This window comes from Macaca nemestrina, chromosome 18, assembly GCF_043159975.1.
Source record: "Macaca nemestrina isolate mMacNem1 chromosome 18, mMacNem.hap1, whole genome shotgun sequence".
Taxonomy (NCBI): domain Eukaryota; kingdom Metazoa; phylum Chordata; class Mammalia; order Primates; family Cercopithecidae; genus Macaca; species Macaca nemestrina.
This window is the reverse complement of record NC_092142.1, coordinates 58,207,930-58,218,183: the sequence shown is the minus strand read 5'-3', so window position 1 is coordinate 58,218,183 and position 10,254 is coordinate 58,207,930. Positions and strand designations below refer to the sequence as shown.

At 36.1% G+C, this 10,254-nt stretch overlaps 1 long non-coding RNA gene and 1 other non-coding gene across 3 annotated transcripts in view; one reads left to right on the top strand and one right to left on the bottom strand.

Annotated features, from left to right (window-relative positions):
* Positions 1-533: 533 nt before the first annotated feature.
* LOC105491498 (uncharacterized) overlaps positions 534-10,254 on the bottom strand; it is a 305,928-nt gene continuing 296,207 nt past the window's right edge. For both annotated transcript variants that reach the window (XR_011616163.1, XR_011616164.1), the window contains exon 3: positions 534-2,526. This is a non-coding gene — a long non-coding RNA (uncharacterized lncRNA). The remainder of the gene's footprint in view (positions 2,527-10,254) is intronic.
* Positions 8,097-8,203, top strand: LOC112428299 (U6 spliceosomal RNA). The gene has a single exon (XR_003020339.2). It is a non-coding gene; the product is annotated as a U6 spliceosomal RNA (small nuclear RNA).

The window sequence follows — 10,254 nt, the reverse complement described above, 5'->3', positions numbered from 1 at the left end:
ATTAAGCTTATCCTCCTCAAAATGTGCCCAAGACAAGAGACTAGGGCAATAATTAAGGCATCAATTTTATATTTAAGAAGGGTATGGAAGACAGAGACTGAAGAAGAAAAAGTGGTTTTATGACTCTTCTTGGATTAAAAGAAAAAAAAATTCCAGTATTCTTTAGTAGTTTTCGAAATGGCACTAAATAACAAATGTTCTCTTTGAAGAGAATGATTACCTAGTTAAATTAGAGAGTGTTTTCTTATGAGGGTTGCAATTAAAACTAGAGGGCAAGAGAAACTTGCCTTAGCCATTTGCCATCACCCCAGGGTTTGTTGATCAACTTTATGCTCCATTTATGTCTTCATAAACCATTCTGTGGAATTAAAAGTGTGTGGCTGACATGAATATTGCCCACTTTGCAAATGAAAAACAAGGAGCAAGAAAAACTTTATGCAAAAGCATGAGACTATCATACAAAAATTCTTTACAATTATTATCTTTGCTTCCTCACAAAAGTGAGATTACTCTCTTGGTGGATGTCACAGAATTGAAGCTTTGAAACGGAGATGCCAAGCTGTAAATTACATTTCTGAATCAATTACGCCTCTATCAGAAAGGCTATAAATAACATGCAGAATTACCAGATGTGTAATTTTTTGTTACACTTGAACATTTGGTGCATTTAGAATGTCTGAGTGAGGGACTTGGGTTAATCTGTGAATTTCACGGATTCATCTGACAAGACAGTGGAAAAATGTGGGTGAGAATTATGACGACCTTACCTCAAGGAGACTTATCAGAACAAGGTCAACTCAGGAATTTGCCTGCATTTTTCTTAAAAAGAATTTAGATGGGAAACGTTCATTGGAGGCTCTTGGTGTTCCATTGGTTAAATTCTCTAAAGAGTTGATTAAAGGAAATACTTGCTTTCAAATGGGTGAGTGAGCAAAATATACTTCAGTGATGAGCCTCTCTTTTGACAGCTTTACACTGATTTTATTTTGTCACCTTCTTGGGAAGTCTAAGTGAGAAGCTGTTGGACAGTTTATTATAACCACTCTTAGCATCCAAAGCTTAAACATTAAACAGTGGATACAGGAAAGGGCTGGAGTTTATCAAGCAGCCTCAGGCAGTGACCTTCCCATGAATATCACTTATTCCTGGGTCTGTTACATCATAGAACTTATTTTCCCCCTGTGGCAAGTTAAGCTTTTATTCTTCTTATTTGTAGGTGAGCATTTTGTTATTAAATTTAGAAGCCGCCAGTAATAGGACTAACAGAAAAATATGCCTTTCTATTCAAGAGAATATAATACCCACCTTTTCCTGAGAATTGCTGGGGATATGCAGGAGCCATTCTTTGTTACTGCACTAAAGGAAATCTGGCTCCCTCTGCAGAGTTAGGTAAATAATGTACAATCATATAAATGTTTATTGGCTGTGCCTTGAGTTGACTTACCACTTTTAAAGCTTACAAAATTTTTTCTCGTAGCACAACCTAATAGAATGAACAAGGAGTTTGGAATCAGCTAGAGTCTGACAGATGAATATATCTAAGATCACAGTATCGACAGTGCCCCAGCTGCACTTCCAACCCAGCTCAGTTTTCTTTGCTATAAAATGGATATAATGGCTTCTCATGTCCAGTGTGGTTTGTAACATTAAATTGGATAATGCTTGCAAAATATTTAGCAGAGTTCTCTACCTACAATTAGTACTAGAAGATGTGGTTCTCAGTTTCATTTAGAAAGGCGTTTTTTTTTTTTTTTCAATTCAGCATGCCTTTCCCCATATTTCTTTTTTTCTACCTACAATCACCTGTCCCCAAGGAGGACTCTAGAATAGCAGTTAAGAGCTTAAACTCTGAGTTAGTTTGGGTTCGAATCCGAGTTCAGATACTTATCAATTGCATGAGTGCCAGAAAATTATGTAAATTTTTCTCTGCCTCTGTTTTCTCATCTGCTAAATGAGGACAATAATAGTAACCACCTCACAGAGGCGACACTTTTCTTACCTAACTAGTGTTTTCACTGATACAACAACGAAAGCACTCAGAATACTGCCTGCCACATAAATAAATACAATAAATACTTTTCTATTATGAATACTTTTAAATATCTGTTGAATCCATTCTCCCTCCTTGTGATCATTAATTTTACATGTCGACTTGCCTAAGCCTTTGAGTGCTCAGATATTTGGTCAAATGTCACTGTGGATGTGTCTAAAGGTGTTTCTGGATAAGATTAGATTTTAATTGGTAGACTCAGTAAAGCAGACTGGCCTCCCTCATGTGGTTGGGTCTCATCCAATTACTTTGAAACATGAATAGAACAAAAAGGCTGTGTGATGTTACGTTAGAACATTAGGCTTCTCCTGACCTTGGACTGGAACTTACACCATCAACTGTCCTGGTTCTCAGGCCTTCAGATTCAGACTGGAACTCATCACTGGTAATATGTGCAGCACCAGCTTTCTTGGGTGTCCAGCTTACCAACTGTGAGTCTTGGGACTTGTCAGCCTCCATAATCACATGAAGCAATTCTGTATAATAAAGACAGATAGATAAACAGATTAGATAGACAGATGATAGATGAATGGATGGATAGACATGACAGATACACAGATAGATGGATGAATGCATGGATTGACATATATTCTCTATCTCTCTATATTTCTATATATTTCTTATTGTTCCTGTTTCTCTGGAGAATCTTGATTAATACACTCCTTTTTTTTTCTTTTTGCTTCAAATTTCCATGTGCATGAAACTCTGTAATATGTGAGAAACACATTTACCCCTTCTAGTTATAAGCAGTAATCACCAACACTTAAGTAATAGGATAAAAAGTACACTGGTGATTGGACCTCCGAGGAATATTGGCAGATGCCAAAGCTAAAGCATTTATCAAAAGAAACACCAAGATTAAGTATCATAATGGAATTTGCCCTAATCAAATAAGGTCTGCATCCAAAGGCTAGTAGCAAGTTCTCCACAGAACCAAGCAAGAGAAACAAGGAGTAAAGAGGGAGGACAATCACGTGCATGTGTGTGAGTTCTTGGAGTGATGCTCTTGAAGGCCTTGAATCTCAACTCTGAAAAATACCTTTTATATCCTCATTTCCAGTCATTAGAAAATTAGTAGCTGTTCATTTTTAGAAATCCCCTAACAAATCACTGCTTGTGAGGCCCTAAGAGCACTGTTTTCTTTGTTCTGATGGAGAGAAGCATCAGAATTCAATGGATATCTCCTCAACGAGTACAGAATAGATGTCTCCCATGGTTTTGACCTTGCAGTCTCCAAGAGTAGGCCATCTTAATGTTTTCCAAAATTATACTGAGGAAGAAGTTGTCACATTAGAACTTGTTAATGCACTTGCTATCAAAGCTGATACATAAAGAGGTGTCAGATCAAGAGTCAAAGTTTTTACCCAAATCACAAAGATTCTGCAATATCCCATTGAGCATTCTGCATCTGGTTACTCTCAGAATGAAGACTATTTTTCTCATTTAGAGTTATAATAGATAGTATTTTCTGCATTGAGGTATAATTGTCAAATCACATTACATTACACTATCATATACACATTCCACATTCTTATTTGTTTAAAAATACAATGTTTTGCTTCTATCTGAATGACAGCTTTCAGGCAACAGAAGAGAAAAACATTAAAGTTTTAGAATTTATTATTTAAAGCATATAGTCATTAAAATTGAGGCACAGAAAGAAAACTGATGGGGTCAAATCTTCTCTTATGCCACCAATGATGAGTGAGCAAATAAAAAGGAAAATTATAGGATTGTACAAGTGAAATACATGACACAAGTTCAATACAAATCACAGAAATTTGAAGCAAGAGTGGGATAGCACAGTAAAAAAAAATTCATTTGTGATTTAATGCTTAATCAAATGTGGATCACTTGACTATGAAGGCAACCATGATTATTCGCATAAATTTAAAATATTTAAAGACAGGGCCCATGGAGGATCAGAAACACAAGCCTGTCTTTAATTTCTGAGTTAGTTTATGTTTTTATTTTAGTTCAGCAGATAAATAGCCTAAATTTATTATAACAAGAAAATGAAGAGATTAAGCCTCAGCTACTAGACTTAAATGCACCCATTTTTAAAAAGTTATAAAAAAGATAGTTTGGGTAGTTTTAGAGTGTTTTTTGAATGACTGACAACTCAGTTTTTACCAAAAATCTCTGAATAATTGAGGAAATGTTATTTAAAAGTGATTTTGATCACTGGTTTGGTTCTCAACACAGTTTCATGGGAAACAGAATACAGAGAGAGAAAGATAGATGCAATCATCCCACAGTGTCCACAGAGGATTGATTCCAAGATCCTTGCAAATACCAAAATCTGCAGATGCTCAAGTCTCTGCTATAAAATGACATAGTATTTGCATATAACCCATAAACATCCCCCTATATACTTTTAATCATCTCTAGATTACTTATAATACCTAATATAATGGAAATGCTATGAAAATTGCATTATATTGTACTCTTTAGGGAATAATGACAAGAAAAAAATGTCTGTACAAATTTAGCACAGATAGTTTTTTCCCTCAAATATTTTAGATCCATAGTTTGTGGAATGCATGTATATGGAACCCATGGCTATGGAGGGACAACTGTATGTAGTTTTGTACATAGGAGCCACTGCCTGAAACATTGCATCTAACCTGGATCTAGCTTTGATGGAGAACAGAAGTGAGGCAGCTATTTCTAATTGAGGCAATGCTATGAGAGAGTTGGTTCCTGTGTTTGGCTGCTCATGCGTTGCTATAAAGAAATATCTGAGGCTGGGTAATTTATAAAGAAAAGATATCTAATTGGCTTACAGTTCCACAAGCTTTGCAGGAAGCATAGTGGCGATGTCTGCTTGGCTTCTGGGGAGGCTTCAGGAAGCTTACAATTAGAGCAGAAGGCAAAGTGAGAGCAGGCAGGTCACATGGAAATAGGAACAAGAGGAGGTGGGAGGTGCCACACACTGTTAAAGAGCTAAATCTCATGAGAACTTAATCACTAGTGGGAAGAAAGCATCAAAGGGATGGTGTTAAACCATTTATGAGAAATCCACCCCCATGAGCCAATCACCTCCTACCAGACCCCACCTCCAACACTGGCGATTACATTTCAACATGAGATTTAGGTGGAGCAAATATCCAAACTACATCAGATCCCATGGATTTCTAAGTGAACAGATGTATCTAAACAAGAACAATAGCATTGAGTTTTAGGATATTTGCTGAATACTTAATATTAAGAACATTAATACCATATATTCTTATTTATACATTTTAACATGTTATTTTTTTAATTTCTATGCTATAATTTCTCCTATAATGTAGCAACATCATGAGATTTATGAAAATTCTGGCTGGCTTATTTATTCTGTTAGTCCCATATTATGTACTTTATATTTAAGGAATAATTATAATTAGGCTAATAATAGGCTAGGAATTTTAATAACAATTTATTTACAAGGTGTCACAAATGCCATACAGTGGGCTGTTTAATATGCACTCGTTCACCTACCGTATTTTCTCCTAACAAAAATCCTGTAAGATGTAAAAGCTTTAAAAGAAGCTCTAGGCTCTTCTTGGTCTCATTCCTCTTTCCTACATTTTAAAGAAGGATGCTGATCTGAACTGGTCAAACTCTAGAACAGTTTAACATGTCACAGATTAAGAGGCTGGAGATTTCACAGCAGTGAAAATATCAAGCATACCACTGAGTACTCTCTTTTAACACATGTGGCTAATTACAGTGGCGATACTGAGAGCCACCTAAGTCATGTTTAAACCACCACATTTTGAACTGCTTTTCCCCTTTCCTCTCTTGGGCCTGCTCATACTTGAGTGATAAGAGCTGTGATATGCGTTTTAGCTATAGTGAGATATGGAGATATAACTTCTCCAGGTAAAAAGAGTCCTCCAAGGGAATTTGAAATGTGTGATTGGGACTAAATCTCCAACCAGTAATAGCATATTTGTATGCCTTACTTGTGCCAGAAATCTGCAAGGAAGGAAGAATTTCTAGGAAGCTGTATTCCTAGAGATTTCTACCACTGTATCTCCAGACAATTTCCTATCTCCAAGAAGACAGAATTCCTACGATATTTTCCCATCCTTCCTTTCCTGAATGAAGAGAGCAGTCTTGAGTTATATATATATATTTTTTTAATTTTATTTTACTTTAAGTTCCAGGATTCTGTGCAGAACAGGCAGGTTTGTTACCTAGGTAAACATGTGCCACGGTGGTTTGCTGCACCTATCAAGCTGTCACCTAGGTATTAAGCCCCGCATGCATTAGCTATTTGTCCTGGTGCTCTCCCTCTCCTCCCCGCTTGAGTTATATCCTTTACCTTCTTTACATTTGATTCGTCTCTTATTTTGATAGATGATTTATAGGCCTTAAGAGAGGCCCCTGTCATTTTATTCATGATAGAATTATTTAAACAGTTGAGAAAATACACACTCACACTTACGTAATCATGACACAGAAACTTTCTCATCCTTTGTTTATGTGGCTAAATTAGCCATTCAGATCAGTTTTCAAAACATCCAGAAACACCTACACATAATTACATAAAGTATTGTCAATACTAAGGAAAATGCCAAAGATCTTCTACTGAGATATGTTGTGCAAATAACAGAATGTCAACTCCGAAAATAATTTAGAGAAAAAATAAATTCAATTAAAAAAAATATGACAACTTAAATGAGCAGTGACCAATTGATCATTTTACTCAGCAGTTGGTGAAAAATTTTGGATTTGTGAGGAGTTCATTATTATTTGACAGACAACTTGTTCGCCATTATTTATATGTAATATTTGAGAAGATAAATTGTGCATATTGTCATCCTAAAGGTACAAGGAATTTCTCTCCACTTCATCCCTCAAATATTTCATTCCACTTTTTTTTTTCCTTTCTTCTTTGATATTTTTTAACAAAGTGCAGTGGGACAACTTTTTTAGGCCAATTATTAGATTGGTTGGTGCAAAAGTAATTGCACCAACCTAATAGATCTGAGTTCAATTCCATGTGAGATATTTATTAAATGTTTGACCCTGAGTAAATTTTTTAATTTCTCAAATTTCCTCATCTATACAATGGGGATGCTTACAAATGCTACTTTCAAATAAGTTTGTTGAGACAGTTAAATGAACAAATACAACATTAAGATGCTCAACAAGTGCTGGGTTCCTCCTGAACTTAAGGCTTCAAACATGGCATGAAAAAGCTACAGAGATTTTTAGGAAATGCTTGCTATTTTTAAACAACTGAGTCTAGTAACAGACTATATTCAAATAATTAGCTTTTGTTATTTCAAATATAATTATTGCCACCAAAATATGAAGGCTGCTCTTGAATTGTGTCGGCCCCTTTTGGCACTGGGTTCTTTCTTGCCGTTGGGTTTCTTTTTTTTTTTTTTTTTTTTTTGCCTGCACCCTAGAACAGAGACCATTGTTCTTGACTGACAAGTCCATGCTACCCTTGTCAATATTCACCATCCTAATACATATTCCCTTGAATATATGTTCTCTGTTAATTCAGAAATGTGGGAAGTTTAAAGGAATTAACAGTAATATTCATAAACACATAGACTGTGATTTTTTAATTTATTGTTGGGAAATAATGGGTATTTCAATTAATTTGGGCTGCAAAACCAAATGTCTGCTTTGTTCTCAACACTCTATTAGAAGGTGACCATGCGTTTGCTTTGTCAGTCCTCCAAAATGCACTGATATTGAAATAGAAAGACCAACTTACACAGAGAAAACTGAGGTTCAGAGATATTTATATTGTGTGTTACTTTTTTTCTTATTTGTATTAACACACACAGGGACAGAGATGTTTATTGATTTGCCAACATTTCATATATACTAAAAGATTGAGTTGGTGTTTATTTCATATGTACATATGGTCCCAAAATTCCTGTGCTATCTACTTTAGCATCATCTCTTCCTACATGAAACTGAGTTTATCACAAGATTTTAAAATGTATTAATAATGCATTAGTAAAATTTTTTATGAGCTTCTGTCAGAGAATAATGATAATGGGTTGGGCATCTCCACTTAAAAGATGAAGTAATTGTGCTCACTTCGGCAGCACATATACTAAAATTGGAATGATACAGAGAAGATTAGCATGGCCCCTGCACATGGATGACACGCAAATTCGTGAAGCGTTCCGTATTTTTTTAAGAAAATGTGGAACATATACACCATGGAATACTATGCAGCCATCAAAAAGGATGAGTTCGTGTCCTTTGTAGGGACATGGATGCAGCTGGAAACCCTCATTCTCAGCAAACTATCGCAAGAACAGAAAACCAAACACCGCATGTTCTCACTCATAGGTGGGAATTGAACAATGAGATCACTTGGACACAGGAAGGGGAACATGACATACCGGGGCCTATTATGGGGAGGAAGGAGGGGGGAGCGATGGCATTGGGAGTTATACCTGATGTAAATGACGAGTTGATGGGTGCTGACGAGTTGATGGGTGCAGCACACCAACATGGCACATGTACACATATATAACAAACCTGTACGTTGTGCACATGTACCCTAGAACATAAAGTATAATTTAAAAAAAAGATGAAGTAATTATAATAAAGAACATCTATAATAATCATCATCATCATCATCAATATTCTCAGCTTCTGTACAGTTCCTACAGCTTATACAAACTTTACACATTTTTTCAGAAATATTAAAACCAGACCCTGCTCTTAAAAATTTGCCGTGTGTCACATGACTATTCTCTGTGATTCTGAAAGCCCTCCATAAGAAGTTTGTTATCCCCTAAAAAGTGCTGGCATTGTTGAAAAGGAAGGTACCTAGGCTGGACATCATTTGAGTTTTCTTTGAAACTGAAGAAGTAACTTTCTCTGAATGGTCCTCCTCAGTTTCACGCCCCTCTGACAGTCCAGTGACATGAGCTGCAGGGCAGCCCCTGTGTTTCACTAGAGGCTGATAATAAGTAAGTTTGAAAGTGGCAGCAGATATTGGTACCATTTACTTCCTCAACATTGGATTGGATTGGATAAAGTACTTCCCCAGCAAATTCATTTTATAATTTTATTTCTTTTCATACTTATGGATTTCAATGGAACGATAAAATATTAATTCTGGAAAAGGTTTATGAAACAGATCTGCCTTGCCTAACCGTTTTGCAGATGAAGAATCTCAGATACAAGAATTGACTTTCCCAACAAAAAGGCAAGATTAAGTCAAGATTAATGGAAAAGTCAAGATTCAGAATAAACTTTCCTTCCTTCCTCCCTCCTTGCATTTCTTCTGCAATAATAAGTTGAGTACCTGTCAAATCAATCTAGGATTAAAGGCAAGAAACTCATTCTTTTCCTATATATTTGCATGTTTGGGAGGTGCTGGGGAATAGGGGGATGTGTGTCCCATTGTCCTTGTTACTAAAGATTCAAAAGTTGACCCTCTAAGAATTAACTGTCTATTGGGAAAACAAAATTGTAAATACATAATCTCACTCTCTCACTCACACACATACACACACACGCCAGTGGTAGTATTCATGATATTTTCAAGATAGAGTATTGCATGTGAGCCAAATCAGCTTGTTGGTGCTGTTTCTTAGTCTACAGCTTGTTTCTCTCTCCAGTTTGTTTCTTATCACCTTGTCAATTGCATACCTCCTAAGAGACCAGAGCAGATGACATTGTAACCTACAGCAGACCTTAGGGACCAGCTGCCTTAGCTGGGACTCTGACACTTTTCCTTCCATTAACCCTGACTGAGTACTAAAGACAGAACATTTTGGTTTTCAATTCCCTAAGCACCTCTTGAGTTCAGCTTGCCTCAAGTACAACCATACATCAGAATTACATTTCTTCCAGTTTCAGTGCCCTATGTTCTGGTGAGTTCTAGGGGACTTCTGTTTCAATAACCAGACCCTACTCTTCAAAGCCACCATTTAAAATACTCAGAAAGTTCTGTTTTTTAAGTCAATGAAAGATATTAGACAGAAATGGTTTTCCACTTTAGAAGAAGCTAGTCTGGAAACTGAATTGTAAATAGTACAATTGGTGAGTACAGAACGTGTGTTTAAGGGAAAGCTAATTTACCCATATCATTCAACATTTATAGCTGATATGGGCCACTGACATACATTTTGTATTTCGCAAATGGTTCAGGGGGGAGATTATTTAAAAGTTTGACCATCATGTTCTTTCCTCCTCAAAATAAAAACTCATAATACCGAAAAGTAGAT